The sequence below is a fragment of the Pituophis catenifer genome, unplaced genomic scaffold (assembly GCF_029215685.1).
Source record: "Pituophis catenifer annectens isolate HBS135680 unplaced genomic scaffold, rPitCat1.0.hap2 SCAF_2, whole genome shotgun sequence".
NCBI classification, from domain to species: Eukaryota; Metazoa; Chordata; class Lepidosauria; order Squamata; family Colubridae; genus Pituophis; species Pituophis catenifer.
The window spans coordinates 53,663,001-53,681,926 of record NW_027256882.1 but is presented as its reverse complement, the minus strand read 5'-3'; positions in this window follow the sequence as shown (position 1 = coordinate 53,681,926).

The window sequence follows — 18,926 nt, the reverse complement described above, 5'->3', positions numbered from 1 at the left end:
ATGCAAAAGCAAATTTTAATGAGATTAATGGGGCTCTCTCCCAGGTAAATGGGTACTGGATTTCAGCCAAGTACTATAATATTAATTGACTTTTATCAGGAGTCAGACTGTCTGAATAGAACACAGCTTTAACTAAGATCAAAAATCATGCCTTGTAAACACAGAACAAGCCATTTGAAGAGCTGTTGAGATTCAATTGACTGTAGCAGGCAATAAATCTAAGAAATAAATATGTTTTATTTTGTGATATTTATTTTATGAGATTTAGCAGCACCAAAATAGGAAGTAGATGTTCATGTGTGCACAATATATATACTAGGGGTCGGTTCTACTTACTTTTACTACCGATTCACAGTGGGGCCGCGCGTGCGCTCTTCTGCGCATGCGCAGAAGCATTTTGATGACGTTGGAATCAGTGGGCGGAGCCTCCCACCGATTTTACTACCGGTTCTATAGAACCGGTGCGAACCAGGGGCAACCCACCACTGATATATACATATACATATACATATACACATACACATACACATACACATACACATACACATACACATACACATACACATACACATACACATACACATATACACATACACATATCAAAAAAACATACACATATACATATACATATACATATACATATACACATACACATACACATACACATACACATACACATACACATATACACATACACATATCAAAAAAAACATACACATATACATATACATATACATATACATATACATATACATATACATATACATATACATATACATATACATACCCTGTTTCCCCCAAAATAAGACATCCCCTGATAATAAGCCCAATCGGGCTTTTGAGCGCCTGGCAATAAGGCCAAGCGCTTATTTCAAGGTTCAAAAAAATATAAGACACGATCTTATTTTCGGGGAAACACGGTATACATATACATATACATATACATATACATATACATATACATATACATATACATATACATATACATATACATATGTACATACAATAGAGGACACACACGGACACACACATACACTGAGCAAATGCTTATAATAGAGGACACACACACATCTATTGTATGTATTTCCTCAGTCTTGGATATAGGCAATAGAATGTTAGCTTGCAGGGTAGTGTCTAGATCAGTGGTTCCCAACGTGGAGCCCACATCCCACAGGGGGGCAATTTGATTTTTAATGGGAGCAATTTGAACCTTGTTTAAACCAAGTTAATGGCCTTTTAGGTTTCCTCCGTATGAGTAGAATTCACTTTTTGAGTAAAGTAAGAATTATATGTCATGGTGGGGGGGGGCATCAGGATTTTAGAGATCCTTAGGTGGGACATGGCCAAAAAAAGGTTGGGGACCATTGATCTAGATGAAATATGTTGGCTTGCATAGACTGGTGTGGGAATGCTTAGGTTAAAAGTGGGCTTTGGTGGCATGTGTGACATACTGATAAAACTGAGTGGAAATACAATTAACAAGAAATACTGCAAATAGAATGGATTAAGGCAACCTGTATTTTTCTTTTTTTTTTAAAAGCATTTATATGAAAATACTAATTGATGGGCAATAGAGATCAATGTGTTATAAATCAATCTAATAATGATCATGTTATATGGAAGATTGTGACTTCCATATAAGAAATTGTTGAGATGAAATGGAATAAAATTAAAAGAATTATGTTTTGTGTCTGTCAAATTAAAGGAAAGGGGAAGGTTATATACCCATAAATGAAAGTGGTTTGCTCTGGAACAGAGTTGATGAAGGTATGTGCTTAAGAAAGTGTGGATATGCGTGTGTGTGTGTGTATCCGAAAGTATCAGGCTGTTATGAAAGTCTTTCAGGCTGTTACGGATACATGCAGGTCGTCCTGGGGTTACAGTAGTAATTGGACTGGAATTTCCATCCCTAAGCAATGTCACATGACCACATCACTTACCTACAGCAATCCCAGTAGTTCCCGTTGAAATCCCAACCCTGTGTAGATCATTAAGTGAGGACCTCACATGACCATGATGTGGAAAGAGGCAGGAGTTCCAGACAAGAAGACTGGTGGGTGAGAGCATCCAGGCACTAGGGAGTGTGGGGGCATATGCCCCGGTGGGCACTAGATAGGCTGCAGGTGCCACAGGTGGGCAGGTGGGCACTAGGGAGCATAGGTGGATGATTACATCTCAGAAGTCCAGTTTTGAAGGAAACAGGATAAGAGTTGACTTGAGTACATCTAAATTAATTCCACCTGTCTACTTATTTAATATGTCTAGAAGTCTAGGTGGGTTAGAAAGATTTCACCACACGAAGTAGAGCAGGAGCTTAGATTCCTTTGTTTCCTTTGTACTGTCAACTGCTGCTCTCTAGGGAAATTCAAGACAATAAAAGCCTCCAGCTAACTCTTCTCTGATATTTAATCTCAAGGGGAAGGTATTGGTCTTGCTCAGGGATTTAGCTAACAGGTCCCCATAGACCTCCATTACCAGAGACAGAATGGATTGAATTCCAGATCAGCTGGAGGCACATTTGGATCCCTATGTTTGCATCGCTTAAAGGGCCCATTAGAGACCTCATGAATTAGCTCTTTGATAGATGTATTTGGTACTACTGATGACATATCAATCATAGATTTATATTGAGAATTCTCTCTTTCTCCTTCTCTCTCTTTCCTCCACTCTCCCTTCCCTCTCCCCCTCCCTCTCTCTCTTCCTCTTCCACCTCCCCCTCTCTCTCCCACTCTCTCAGCCCTCCCTCTCCCTTTCCCCCTCCCCTCTCTGTCTCCAGAAGAGCAACTTGGTTTCCTACAACCCTAATCCATTATTGTACCAGTGACATTCTCTTCTGCTTACATTTCCAGTTTATGAAGAACTGTTCCAAACTAGATAGGGAATTTGGTTAGGACTGGGGATAGGTATCCCTAGAGTATTGTTGCTGTTTTTTTAACCAGGGTCCAGAAATAGAGTGGGAAGAAACTGGACCCACGGAGACACCACTAGGTTGGGAGAAAGCTTTTTTTGGCATTTTGCAGGAAGTCAGTGCTCTAGATTATTGCTCTCCAAGCTTCAGACTGAGTATAGGCCTTTCTGGAGCTTTCTGCTGGTCTTGGGCTCCAGAGGTTTTGCTAATTGACCAATTATTTTGTGAGCTTATCTTGTCTAACTAGATGTGATTCACAGTTCTGGGTGCAATTCAAGGTGGTGGTTACCACCTTCATGGCATAAATCCTGGTTATCTTGGGACTACCTACAGGAGTGGTGCAGTGGCCTAGAGGTGGAGCTCTCGCCGCACAATCAGAAGGCTGTGAGTTTGATCCTAGGTAGAGGCAGATATTTCTCTCTCTGGGCACAATGAGAATATATCTGCTGAACAAAACTCCACATTGGTGACAGGAAGGGCATCTGGCCAGTAAACACTCGGCTCCATTCATTTGCCCAGACTCCACCCCACAAGGGATTATGGGGTGGTTAAAAAAAGATGATCTACCTATCTCTGATTATTTATCTCCTATAAGATTAGGCAAAGTGGGTGTACTCCAGGTCCCTTTGATCAAACAAGGACCTCTATTGTGACATAGGAAGCCTGGCTTCTCTGTTTCAGTGTTTCCAAGACATTCATCTGATTCCCACCCCAATGATGTTTTTAAAAAACTCCAAAGACATGTTGTTTCCCCCAGCCTTGACTTAGGATAGATGCTGAGCCTTGTAGATTTTTTTTTCCTGATTAAGTACTTGTTTTCTCCTGGACATCGTATGATCTATGCTTTTAATTAATTAATTAATCATTCTCTGCTTTTAACATTAGAAGTTGCCTGGAGTCTTCTGGAGTGAGATGGACTTTTAAAACACATCAATACATACATACATGCATGCGTTTTAGTGAGTATGTGCAACAAATAATGAAGTATATTCTTGGTTTTTCTGCTCTGTGCTTCTCTCATTAAAAAAAAAAAACCCTTAGCATGAGGCTTACTAACCCAGAGCAAACATTACATCATATTAAAAATAAAATAAGGTTACAAGGAATAATGAATCCTTCCAGCATGTATTTCTAAAGCATTGTAGTTCATTAGGCAAGATATACTTTAGGCTAGTCTTCCCTAGCACAGCATCTTTCCGATGTGGTATATTTCAACTGTCATAAATACATTGCATTTCCTTAATTGCTGCACAGTGATTTGGAAAAAAATAATGATCTAGATTCACTTGATCTAGGCTTTCTTTGATTCTTATCCAGCACCAATTCCATCACAATGCTTCACTTCTTTCTTTGGCCCATTTCTTGTCTGATTAATCCAGAGAGATCCTAAAGGAGAGAGAGAGAAAAAAACACCTTTCTCTTGATAAAGCATCTGTGCAAGCCAACACTTGATTCCACAAATGTATATTTAGCCTATGGAGTGTATATTTAGCTGCACCATCCTGAGGACTAATGGGAATATTGCCTTTGATAGGAGTTTTTTTGTCTTTCTATTGTTGATCATTGTACTTGGTCAAAAAGAATAGGGAAGAGTTTTCAATTTAACATTTAGGGGACTTTTCTTATGTCCCAATTCAAATTTGTGTCTTGCTATATTGTGTTCTAATGTGACACTCTTATGTTTCTTAGCAGTGAGAGGGCCTTCAAACCTGTAGAACTATGTTGTCAAAAAAAATAATAATCATCACATTCATCTTTGATTTTGGAAGGAGAAAGTAATGAAGAAATGTTTGCAGTGAAGAAATGTTTGGCTTATCTTCCAGGGTTATTTTTTTCTTGGGGATGTTTGCTTTTTCTTTTTCTTTTTCTTTTCAAATAAGCACCTGCACAAAAGAGAATAAACACACAAGCTTCCCTTTAAAACCTGAACAGATGCAGAGTTCACATTTGATCAGAAAGATATTGCTCTTCTATCATAACCGCGGTACTATTCTTGGAGATTGTGGCATATGCTGTTGCTTAAAACACAAATGAAGAAGCCAATGTTATGTTTCTGTTCCATTTTATTTCTCACACAACTGCTGGGCATCTGGTACACGGTACTTCAGCATAGTATAAACACAGAGAATATTGTACTTGTACTTGTTCATTCACATATGAACACAGCACAGTAATTGCTTGTGGGGGAAAAAAATCGCCAGCGTTATTAGTACCTCAGAAATTGAGTGGACTGCCATACAGCCTTGAATTCCTTCCTCCCCTATCTATTGTCTTGCTAAACACAATGGAATAATTTCCTTACAGGATGCTTCAAAAGAAATCACATTGAATTAAATGGGATGTAGCCTCAGGTAGATGATCAAAGGGCTGAAGCATTAATCTCTATATCATTCTTAATATATTTATAATAGGATCGTCTTCAGGCCTAACAGATGAATCATTTCATGTCTTTTGATAGCACTACAACTATTTGCATTTTTATTCCTGGGGTGGACACAAAATTGTAAAATACAGTTTATCTCAGCAAGGAGCTGGAAAGCCGTTAGAAATGACAAGGATTTCTAAAGAAAAATAGCTGGGAAGAATAATCATACCCAATTGCCCTCTTTTTCATAATGATGCACCTTCTTTTCTGGTTGTTAAACCACTTTCTTTATTTTTCACCTCTGGGGCAGCTTGATTTACAGCACAGCAGGCCAGTAGTTAAAAATTGATTCATGTATTTCTAGCAGATGTAAGATAGCTGCGCCCACCCCTCCTACCAACCCCACATCATCCAGAAGAGAACTGAAGTAGAATTTTCTGTATCAATTCATTGCCATTTAGAAGTCACCCAGATTTTTGTCTATTTTCTAAGCCAGTGTGTATTAAGGAACAATATTTTTTATTTTGAATTACAGACCTTTATTTACAATGCCTAGATGAGTGAATTGGGTTTTTCTTTTTCTTTTAAAGTAACTTTTGGATGGAAAATCTGCAATCCAGAGACCTTTTATGGCCCTTGGAATATCTCTGAATTTTTGTTTGACATCATATTGGAGAGGGAAGAATGTGAAACTATATGCAGTAGAAATATAAAATAGAAAAGAAAAATCTACCACCAGGATGTCTCCCCCCTCCCACCCCACCCCCCAAAAAATGAGATTCCATCCACATGCATGAGGCCCACTCTTCATGCTCTCTTCTTGTGTTATATCTTAAAGCCCATCTCCCAACATATTGCCCATCTCTGCTTTTTTATTTTATTTTTTGTTCCTTCAAGTCAGTGTTAATTCCTGGTAACTCCCTGGACAAGTGGCTGCATTTTTCTCGGCAAGACTTCAGAAGTGGTTTGATCTTGCCTTCTCCTTCCTAGGGCTGAGAGGGTTTGACTGACCCAAAGTCACCCAGCTGACTTGATGGGACTAGAACTCAAAGTCTCCCAGTTTGTAGCCTGATATATCAACCACCACACCAAATTTTTATTGGTAAGCCATAGCTTACATCTTATCTATCTATCTATCTATCTATCTATCTATCTATCTAACCAGGGGTGGTATTCACTTACCGCTACCGGTTCGCAAATGTGAGCACAAACCACCTCCAAACATGCTCAGGGCCTTCCGCGCATGCTCAGAGCATCAAAAACATGGATAAATAGAATGTGATGATGTCCAGGTGGGTGGGCCTCCCACAGCCTCTGCTATCGGTTCGCCTGAACCAGATAAAACCATCTGAATACCACCACTCTATCTATCTATCTATCTATCTATCTATCTATATATCTATCTATCTATCTATCTTTCTATCAGCCATCCATCTATTTATCTCTCTATCTCTCTATCTATCTCTATCTATCTCTAGCTATCTAGCTATCTAGCTATCACTCATCCATCCATCTATCTATATCTATCTATCTATCTATCTATCTATCTATCTATCTATCTATCTATCTATCTATCTCTATCTATCTATCTATCTATCTATCTATCTATCTATCTATCTATCATCCATCCATCCATCCATCTATTATCTATCTATCTATCTATCTATCTATCTATCTATCTATCTATCTGTCTATCCTCTATATCTCTATCTCCCTCTATATGTCTCTCTACATATATTATCTGTCTGTCTGTCTGTCTGTCTGTCTGTTTGTCTGTCTCTCTATGAACAAGTTTGGTACAGTGGTTAAGGCATCAGGCTAAAAATTGAGAGAGAGAGTCCATGAGTTCTAATCCTGCCTTAGACATGAAGCCAGATAGTTGAACTTGGGCCAGTCACACACACTCTCTCTCTCTCAAACCATTTCTGAAAAACCTTGCTGAGAAAACTGTAGGGACTTTTTCCAGGAGATTTCTGAGAATCAGACACAATTGAGGAAAAAAATGTAAATGGTGATTTGTTTTTCTGCAGGCAGGATGGGATAGATCAATGCTTTTGAACTGCTTTTATAGGAGCAACTGACCATTTAGAAAGTGATGGTATGACTAGGAGGTCCTTAAATATTGGAATTAGTGGCCTTAAAGCCTGTGCTTTGATGGTGTATTATTTCAACGTTTCAAATTGTGTCATACCCGTCCTCCAGAATGGAATCCTGGACTCCCAACAGCAGTACTTACAGTGTTGCTCTCCTTCATCTCTGGGATTACTCCAGCAATGATCTGAACTACAGGTAGTCTCCAACTTACGTCCAGAAATGGAAGCAGAATTTCTGTCATAAATCATTGTGCCTGTAAGCCGGTTGCCAAGCCTCAGCATTGTAATCATGTGGAGGTTGGACGCAGGGGTGTTGTTGCAAATGTGAGTACAGATTGTAATTTTTTTCTGAGGCCATCGTAACTTCAAATGCTTTTTAAATGAAAATTCATAAACTGAGGACTACCTGTAAATAAGAGAATGAAATTCTACACTCAGTTTTATACAAACACACACACACACACACACACACACACAAAACATCAGCCTAAGTGAAATTAATGGAGTGTGCATTTACATTATGGAATGCTGACTTAAACCACTGTTCTAGTAAACTAAGCTTTTTTCTCCTAAAGTTGTCTAAACTAGATTTCTTTTTCCTCCGAGATTTGCAATACAGAATTCTAAACCCTCATTTATAAATTAATAGAAGGGGGAAGAAACAGATCGCTTCATTTATAGTAAACAATGTTAACAGGATACTTGTCCAAAGAATCTACTGATGCTGATCCACACTGAATCTGAACACTATTTTCACTTAAAAGAAACTTTCACAATGCTTACATTTACAGCTTCACAACAAATGTAAAAAAAAAAATATTTTCTCTGCAGAGATTCTATTGTTTGCTACCCAAGACAAGATGCTAATTTGTGCTTTTCTCAAATATGAAATATTAATTTCAAGGGTATGAGAAGTTTGGTTATGAAATAAACAATAGATCCAGATTATGTCAGAATCTTACACTTTGTCAGAAAGTGTGGATTGGCACAAAACGTGCTTTTATGCACAAAATGTGCTTGCGATACTTAATATCTTAGAATACTACATCTGCCATCATCTTACTGAATAACCATGCAGGACCATGTCATTTATTCTCTCATAAATAGGAATTCTAGATTTTTGTGAAGTACAATTATTGGCGTTCTTAACTAGAATGGCCAATGTCAGGGATGTGGGGAGTTGTTCTCCAGGGCAACTAACAGCATCCACAGCAGGGGTGGCTTCTACTTACCTTTACTACCAGTTCGCAGCAGGAGCGTGTGCATGCTTGCTTCTGCGCATGCACAGATTACCCATGATGATGTTGTGGCAGCTGGGCGGAGCCTCCTGCCATTTTTACTACCAGTTCTATAAATCCGGACAGAACCAGGAGCACCACTGATCCATAGCAAACTGTGGTACTGATAGAAGAGAATATTTGAAGCTCAGGATTGAACTGTGGAGTCTTTGGTGCTCTCTGAGCTTGGTGGTTTTCTTGAAATGTCTTCAAGAAGACATTTCAAGAAAACTAGGTAACATCATCAGGACTCTCACATCACACTTGGGTTGGAAGCATTGAGATACTTCCAGGTTGAAAGGATTAGCCAGGAACATCACAGTTGTCCAGGGGATGCTCAGGGGGTCCCATTCATGTTCCCAGCAGGAACTGCAGCAAAGGATGGGAGCTCACCCCATCCATGGCAGCACTCGGGTCTTGCTACCCTCCAACCCAGACTCTTAATCACATGAGCCACCATGCTTCTTATCAGTGCTCTGTTGTTACCTAGTTTGGTAATGAAAACCACTCAAAGAGCATCAAAGACCCCACAAATAATAATGATACCCAAATGGTGGCATGTTTACAGTGATATCCCCATACAAATGCCAACTTTACCAACTGTAACTTGGCAACAGAAATTTTGGGCTAAATTGTGGTTGCTAAGTTGAGGAGTACCTGTATTACACCAAATATACTTACAGCCTGTAAGTATATCTCTCCTGAATTCTTAAATTGTATTGCATGTTTTTCTTCTTCCTATTTTATTAAATTATGGAAAATACTGGAGTTTGTTCTTCTATTTCTCCCCCACCATTCGTTTAGATGTGTATTAAATCACTGTATTTTACATGCTCAGTCTGAAGGCTGACTAACAACCATTTCTTTGTTGATGGCTGTGACTGCTTAGCAAGATGAAGGGGGTTTAAACACATTCATGGCATCCATGAAGAGGCAACAGTTCATTATATAATATGTGGAATATTTTATGAATATGCATTGAAATGCCCCAAAAAGGCCTGCTTCTGTTCCTCACTGTGTCCTATGGATTCTTAAATAAAGAGCCCAGCTCAAAGACAGTTATTTATGAGTCTGCGATATATGTTCACCACCTGAGATTTTCAAAGCAATAAAAATACCCTACTGTTTTAATTAATCCAAGCTATTTTTGTAAATGATCCCAAACTTTTACTCCATTAATCTCAACAACTATTAAAGGTTCCGACTCTGTAAAAAGTGAACGGTTGTGTTTGTTAGCGTGGTTTTGTTTTTTTTTTTCACTTGAGGAAAAAAACTGTCTTGAAAGATGGCTAAGAGATGTAGAAGGATGATAATAATATCTTTCTGGATGCTTGTAACTATCTTATATTGCTCCTAAATTTACAAAAGCCACTCCCTTGGGAATGGCATTAACTTAGGTCTCATTCTTCCTCTTCAATCAGCATTTTTCTGTTTTCAATATAATCTTGTAATGTTTATAGATTTAACTGTTTTTATGAGGTTTTATTATTAGTTTTATTGAATGTCATATGGGTAGAAAGGCAGAGTATAAAAATATCCATATTATAACACTTCTACCACCCACCCCTCTGTACACAAGGAAAGAATGGAGGGAGGTGGAAGAAGAATGAAAGGAAGGAGGATAGGGAGGGAGGAAGGATGGAGGGAGGAAAGAAGGAAGCAGGGAGGGAGGGAGGGAGGGAGGGAGGGAGGAAGGAAGGAAGGAAGGAAGGAAGGAAGGAAGGAAGGAAGGAAGGAAGGAAGGAAGGGGTGCAGGGGTTAGAATGCAGTACTGCAGACCACATCTGCTGACTGCCAGCTGCCTGCAATTTGGCAGTTCGAATCTCACTGGTTCAAGGTTGACTCAGCCTTCTGTCCTTCTGAGGTTGGTAAAATGAGGAGCCAAATTGTTGGGGGCCATATGCTGACTCTGTAAACTGCTTAGAGAGGGCTGTAAAGCACTGTGGAGCAGTATATAAGACTAAGTGCTATTGCTATTGCTATTGCTATTCTGATTGATCCTCTGCAATTACCCTCTCTTTTTTGTACTTCTTTGAAGTGGGCAGAGAACCTCTTTTTTCCCCATCTGTTGCCTTCTTCTACATACTAGCATAAATTATTTTAAGAATTGTACAATCTATGAACAAAGAGCTTTTCTTTGTTTTATTTTACCTTGAACTTCCTTGCTCTCTTAACTTTGCCTTCTAGAGCAGCATCCTGTGCTATACTTGTCATAAAGGTCCACAAGGCAATAGTTCACATATTTGCCTTGTACTCTGTCAGTTCTGTCACTTGGTTCTGGGCCTAGGCCTGTAGCCTTGAATGTGTGAATCCATCTTTTGGTGGTAATAACAACCACTGACTGTGACATCCTCCTTGGCTGCAATGTATTTTAATTTTTGTATTATTTGTTTTTAATTTATTACAATTATTTGCTGCCAGAGTCACTTATTAAGATGAGTAGTCATATAAATTGAACAAAGGAATAATTTTCATTCATTCATTCATTAAAACCCAGACATTTCAGCCTTTCTTTCCCTTTGTGTTGACTATTGTCAGTGCTGAAAATGCATTAGGTAGTCTCTGTTCCCACTTGCATATAATCACAGTACAAATACAACTTGACAATCTTGTTGTTCATTTGTGACTTTATAGCTTCCCCTTCATTTTGTCATCAACCCGTGAGTGAGAGGTTTAAATCATTTTTAGCTCTCCTGGAATTAGAGTAGTACTTTTCTTGGGTTCCAAGGTGTGTAAAGTCTCATACGTTTCACAAAATATTTTGCAGATGGCCCATTCCTGGGACTTATGGCACAGAAATGGCCCAGCAGCTTTTATCAAGTTTGGACTGATGTAGCAACTCCACTTCCCATGGGCCCCAGCACATTCCTCTGCTGCTACTCTTTTTGATGGAAAGAAGTTCCACAGATGAAAGGTCTGTTTAGGGATATCCAAAGGTGAGGCGGAAAGGTGAGTATGGTTAAAAACAAGTTATTTCAGTAACTAGTAGCTTCCCCAGCCTATGAAACTTGAGCTCAGTGGTGGAGCCTATTAAATCTGACAAAGTTTAGCACAATGTGTGGAGATTTGAGAGAGCACTAAGTTCATACTTAAAAGAAGATGACTGAAAATCTGTTCAGTGGGCCTGTGGACTTGTCATGTTTTGACAAGTTGATTGTCCTGCTTTGATATAGAGAGTAAAGCAAGAGAGCTGGGTCAACCACATGTCAAAACTCATCCCTCCTTAAGTCTTCCCTGAATCACACTTCTCATTGGCAGATGGTTGATTACTTACTGCTGATATTTGGAAAGTGGAAGGACAGCCAAATTAGAAGATTTAGCAAATTAGTTAACACAGGCCATGGACATACATGGGATCTCACTATTTGATGGCAAACCAAAGGAGAAGCAATAGATGCAGGACAAGATTCAGCAACTAATTTTATGATTGCATATTTTTTTTCCTGCCAATTAAAAAATGAGTAGACAGCACTTTAGTTTGGGCCATGCCTTCCAGAACTTGTGGGTTATCATATTTTTCCATTGTTTTTAATATTCCAGCTAAGTTATTCAGTTTTAAAATTAATTCATACCTACATACTCATTTACCTGAGAACTGCATCATTAATTCATCATTTGCACGTGTTAATGACATATCACAGACAATAATTTCATATTCACAATACATTAAGCACAATATTTCAAGTTAACACGTGCATCTATGAATTATTAAGTGCTGAATAAGCAAATGAGAACTCATATACATGGTACATAAAATGATAATATATACACACTTGGGTATGAGTAAATCAAATTGGACTCAGTGTGAATTCCTAATAGATTCAGATAGTCTTTATAGTTTAAGGATTTGAATTTTCTTGGAATCTTAAGTCAATATTACTTTTCACATAAAATTATCTGGTTTCTTGCGCAAACTACGTCTTTAACTACCAAGGCCATAACACCAGGGGTGAAATGCTCCTGGTTCAGACCGGATCGCCCAATCCAGTAGCGATGGTGACGGGTGGTTCGGAGAACCAGTAGCAAAAATCCCTGCCCCCCCCATGCCCAGCTGAGCCACGCAATCATCAGAGGCTTTATTTTTTAATTTTTTAAAAACATTTTTTCTACAACCCGTTCAGCCAAAGAAGTTGTAAAAAAAAATGCTTTTAAAAGCCTCTGACGATCCCAGCTGAGTTGCTTTATCAGCAGAGGCTTTTAAAAGAAAAAAAAAGCCTCTGCCGATTAGGCAACTCAGTTGGGATCGTCAGAGCCTTTTGAAAGCATTTTTGAACAACCTCTTTGCTGAAGAGGTTGTACAAAAATGGTTTTAAAAGTAAAAAAAAAGTTGGCCACGCCCACCCAGTCACATTACCCCCCCCCCCACCAAGCCATGCCCACAGAACCGGTAGTAACAAATTTTAGATTTCACCATTGCATAACACTGTCTTCCAATATACTATATTTTAAAGAAAGAAAGTAGCCAGTTTTCAATAGAAAGTTCAGCTGAAGTTCCCAAAATAAAAAAAGAAAAGAAAAGAAAAGCAGTAAACCATTCTTTAAAATATGATGCAACCAAAATAGGCCACTGTATTGCATGATTAATTAAGTAGTGAAATGATTTGCATAGGAAATAAGTATTCTATAACATCACAAGTTATCAGTAACAATTATCCAAATCAGTAGAACTGACTGGAGGCTACAATATCATACACTGAATTAACTAAAACTGAAGTTAAGTATTATGGAAAGCCAAAATTCTGCTTTAATTTGTCCTATAAAAGAACAGTTTGGAAACAAAACATGCTACATAGTGTATCTTCACTTTTCATTAGTATATATATAAATAACTTCAAATTCAAATAATACTGAATGATGTGGGAAGAAATTGAAATAACCTAATGATGATATTCTCCTGTTTATTTGTATATATTTATATTGTTTGAAAAGGAAACATTTCCTATGGGATATATATGTAAAATTCAAATATAATGGAGTTCATGAATCTCACTGCATAGGTATTTGAGCGCTCAATGTGGGAAAAAATAAATACATCAATTCCAATTTTGTACCTTTTTAATGCATTTTTATGTATATGTTTAGTTCTGTCATAACTTCAATGTATCTTACCAAAATCACCTGAAAATTTTCCAGTAGGTCAAAGGCCAAAGTTTCTACAGAATGGCTACTGTAAGAGAATCAGAAATGAAAACTGAGTCAGATGCAATGTTGTATGTATATCTGATGAATTTAATAGATGACTTTCTTGCTCCAATTGCTATTTGAAGAATCAGCCGCTAATTTGAATCGTGATATAATTCTAGCTTCCTCTTCTTAAATGCATATCCAAGAATTTTAAACCAGCACGATTGTTGATTATCTAATATAACTTGAGAGAATCACTTTGGACAGTGGTTCAATATAGAAGTCTGAACCGAGCTCAGAAAAAAAAAAATGTTTTATTTGCATTCTGAAGACGTTTGAGTAACTGTTTAATCTTACTTTTGGACTTCTACAGCAAATCTTCAGGTTGTACAATTCCATGATTCTAAAATAAGCTGCAACTGTTTTATGTGTAATGGGAAATAACTGTCCTTCCAATTCATATGCATATTGTAAATGTGGGTTGCCTAGGAATTTAACTATTAAATGTGAGCTTGCACATCAACTCATAATGGAATCAATATTTACTGTACTAATTATTATGGAAATATTGTTTCATTAGCCAATTATAAAGCTATGATACATTCACTAGACTTCGTTATGAGGCAATTTAAGCCAGATTCTTAACATACTAATTTTACACATTGAAACACATAAAACAAGATGTTTGTGGTCATTTTCAGCTTATAAAAGATTTATGTATATCGCTAGCTTTCCCTCCTCCCTGGTTAAAAGTAAATCAGGTAGAACTGGATGGTAGAATAGTTTAAGATAATAATCTGGACCAGCAGATCAATATTCACATTGGGAATTTATGCAACTCCTATTCAGTAATTCAATTCCTAGTCAAATTTGCAGGGTTATTATGATCATATATCTGGAAACATTATATATGTCACCCGAAATTCCTTGGAGAAATGTTGTGATGAAACTACGACGAACACATTACACTGATTCACTTCACTCTAGATTTTTGTGCAATTCATAAATATAGATATAACTCTACAAAACTACATTAAAATTGCAACTTGAGGAAAAGATGGAATAAGTTTACCATTTGGCATTTGTTTTACACCCCCCTCCCAACATCTCTGTCTGCACTGAATAATGTTATGTGAATTCAACTTAATGGTGGTTTTTAAAATGTGGCCCCATTTTTTCTTCTGTCCATAGCTAATTATTTGTCTGAGTCAGTCAGCCCTGTTTTTTCCAGTGATTGGCTCCATATTGTAATATCCATGTTTGTTTGTTTTTAATTCTCCTGTTTAGTCTTCTGCTTTGTGTCTGTTGCATTTTAAACTTATTTTTGGGGATATCTTTTTTGCACTCTTATATAAGGTGCCATGAAAAGAGTGGGTGGCATGTAAATCTTGTAAATAAATAAAATAATAAAATACGTACTTTTTTTATCCGTTGCCACATCTGCCCATTTTATTGCTAGATGCTGAGTTTTGATACCAGGATATGAAATATGAGCTTTTCCACAATACTAATGAGATATAATTTTCCTGCAGGTGTTCTTCACTCCCTGTGAGCTTTACTGCGGGGATGTATCCCAGATGGCTGCAGTCTATCTCAACTCCTGACAGCTCCCCGCACTACAAATCTCTGTGTTGTGGGATGATCCAAAAGGAGAAGCTTACTGGATTCACAATCACAACAGATCTTCCCATTTCAACCTCCAATGGAACTCATAGCTCTTTTGCAAATAGCAATAGCACTTAGACTTATATACCACTTCACAGTGCTTTACAGCCCTCTCTAAGCGGTCAGCATACTGCCCCCAACAATTTGGCTTCTCATTTTATCCATCTCAGAAGGATGGAAGCAGTGGTGGACTGCTGCCGGTTGTAACAACTGGTTCTCCAGGAACTGAAAATGTGAGCGTGCGTGCATGCACGCGGCATCGAAAAACCAGCAATTATATAGGACGTAATAGTGTCAGGGCAGGTGGGCGGGGCCAGCTGCTGGTCAGAATTACCAGTTTGCCCAAACCAGTTGGAACCAGCCGGAGCCCACCACTGGATGGAAGGCTGAGTCAATCTTGAGCCTGGTGAGATTTGAACTGCCAAATTGCAGGCAACAGAAATAGCCCGCAGTACTGTTCTCCAGATACACCTTCTCCAAATGCCTGTCCACCATGCTTTCTCAGAAATCCCAGAAAAAAAGCCTCCAGATGACATCTGCAAGCTCCTTCAAGAGTGTCAGGTACAATTGGTCTAATTCTGGAGAATTAAACTTGTTCAGGGAAATCAGGTGCTCCCTACACATCGTTACCTTAGTTTCAATCCCTGTTTCACCCTTTCCTCTGCTTCAGTCCTTTTGAACACAGTTCACCTTTGGGGAGAAGTCCAAAGCAAATTTTAGAGCTTTGTCTTCTTATGTAATCCCTATCACTTTACTATATCATCCTGCTAGTAGATCCACCCTTCTTTTTTTCCTTCTTCCTTTTATTACTGACCTGGTTAAACAATCCTCCCTGCTTTGTTTTTGTTTTGTTTTGCTTTGCTCCAATGTGAGCCTGACTTTCTTTTTATATGTAGCTTTTCTAACTTTCTTACTGCAGGTATTTGCTATTTACTTGGGATCCAGTTTGGCTTAGTGTTAAGACATCAGGCTAGAAACCAGGAGACTGTGAGTTCCAGTCCTGCCTTAGGCACAAAGCCAGCTGGGTGACCTTGCCTTAGGCCAGTCCCTCTCTCTCAGACCCGGGAAGGAGGTAAGGTCAAGCCACTTCTGAAAAACCTTGCCAAGAAAACTGCAGGGACATGTCCAAGCAGTTGCAGGAGTCAAAAACTAACTTGAACGCAATTGTAACTTCAAGGCAATTGGCTTGAAATAAATAAATTATACCTCCTTGGTGAATATTTTTATCTTTCATTTCCTAGACATGTCCCTTTTGTTTTGTAACTTTCAGAAACTCCATAACAATTTCTTAAACTTTCACCCTCTCATTTTTCTAATTAGAATAGTATATGATTGCACTTCTAATATCTTATGCTTTAGAAGTTCCCAGCCAGAGGTGGGATTCACATACTGTAGCAACTGGGTCACCCAGCACTGGAAATGTAACCGTGCGCCATCCGCGCATGCGTGCGGTGTCACAAAACACAGCCATTCGCTCGCGTGTTCCATCCGCATATGCATGCAATGTCAAACAACATGACAATTCATACACATGCGCCATCCCACATGTATGCAGCATCAAAACCACAGCTATATAGGACGGGATTGCACCCGGGGGAGGAGGCTGGCCCACCCACAGGTTATCACTACTAGTTTGCCCGAACTGGTCCGAACTGGCTGAATACCACCTCTGTTCCCAGCCCCCCCTCCCCCCTGGGCTCTCTTTTATCTGAGAAGTTCTGCCTAGGGACTCTGTTGAACTTGCTCTCCTGGACATTATCTACAATCTACAAAGTATACTCTAATTTCTCTTTATTTAGTGTGTTGAACTACCAAGATGACATGATTATTTGCTCCCATAGCATTTACCTCCTCAGTGAGCATCAGATCTAGGAGAGTCAGTTTTTTAGTCTTTTCTTCAGTTTTTCTGGAAAATGAAACAGCCAGCTAGACCCCTTAGGAATTTGGAGCACCTTCTTTCCTTGGTAATTTGTTTCTCAGATAAAGTCTGAAGAGTAAAAAAAAAAATCCCATTATCGTCATGTTTTTCCTTTCTGAAAGTTCTTATAATCTAATTCAGGAAGGCAGATTTTCTGTTCAACTTGGCAATCTATATTGCACTGCCATAACAATATCTTCATTTTTTTTTCTTTATATTCTTTACCCTAATGCTCCCAACTGAACTTTCTGCTCCAAATCCTGGATTTCAGTGTATGTGTGCACCTCCTGTGTATATAATGCAACTCCTTCCACTTTCCCTTATGAATAAATTATCAATTTCATTTCATCAGATTTTTGTAATGTCTATTAAATCATATTAAGGCTTCCAACTCTTTCTGCCTGTTGATGTGTATTAGTAGAGAGAGACTCTGGAATTCTTAGATTGTGTGACTCGGTGGTGAGTTTCACTTACCTTTGCTACCGGATCACTCGCGCGCATGTGTGCCACTTCTGTGCATGCGCAGAGCGTATTTGATGATGTCCAGGTGGGTAGGCAGAGCCTCCCGCCGCCACGACTACCAGTTCTCCCGAATTGGGGCAAACCGGTAGCAACCACCACTGGTGTGACTTGATTCTTTCCGTCCTACATTTACGTTGCTCATTATTGAATCATTTTATTTAAAGTGTGTTATTCCCTTTCTTGGAATTTTCTGACAGTTTTTTTTTTTCCCGGACCTTCTGCTTCCTCCACCAGGATCAGGTCTTCAGAGTGCCTTCTAAAAACATTCTTCCCAGTTTTTGTGATGTCCAACCTATCCTTTGCTAGGATGTAGTCACTTGGAAATGCATCTCATTGTCAGAGTAGTCAAGCTACTCTCGTTAGCACAAACTGAGTAGCCAGTTTTTCATTTCCAGTATTTTCCTCTCCCTTCTTAGATCATCTCCTTCAACAGGAAAGAGTGGAGAAAACACCATCTGTGTCTCCAGCTCCTTCCTTCTCTTGCCCAGTGCTTCACAATCTCATGCAGTAACTTCAAGGCTATGTCTGCCTTGTCATTTGTTCTCACGTGGGTCAATAGGAAGAGATATTAGGCAGCAGGCTTAAAGAGACTTGAAGTCCTTCTGTCTCATCTCAAATATATGCCCAAGCACCCAGCAGATGATTACGGCTTTAGTCCTTCTGTCTTTTGTCGAGCTTATGCAGTCCTCTTCTTCAGCTGTTAGGTTGATGCAGTGGTGAAATCTGAACTGCTTTACTACCAGTTTGCTGGCTGCACATGCATGCCAAAAAGAGACTTGGAAAGGTAAGTAGAACGGGAGGGAGTGATCAGCTATGACACGCGTGGGAACCTTTTAAAAAACTTTTTAAAAGCATTTTTTACTACCGGCTCAGGCAATCAGGTAGTAAAAAGATGCTTTAAAAAAGTAAAAAAAAAAAAAAAAAGGCTCCAGCGATCATATGGCACAGTTGTGATCATTGGAGTCTCTTTTTTTTACTTTTTAAAAGCATTTTTACTACCTATTCACCCAAACCAGTAGTAAAAAAATGCCTAAAAAGGAAAAAAAAAAAGTTC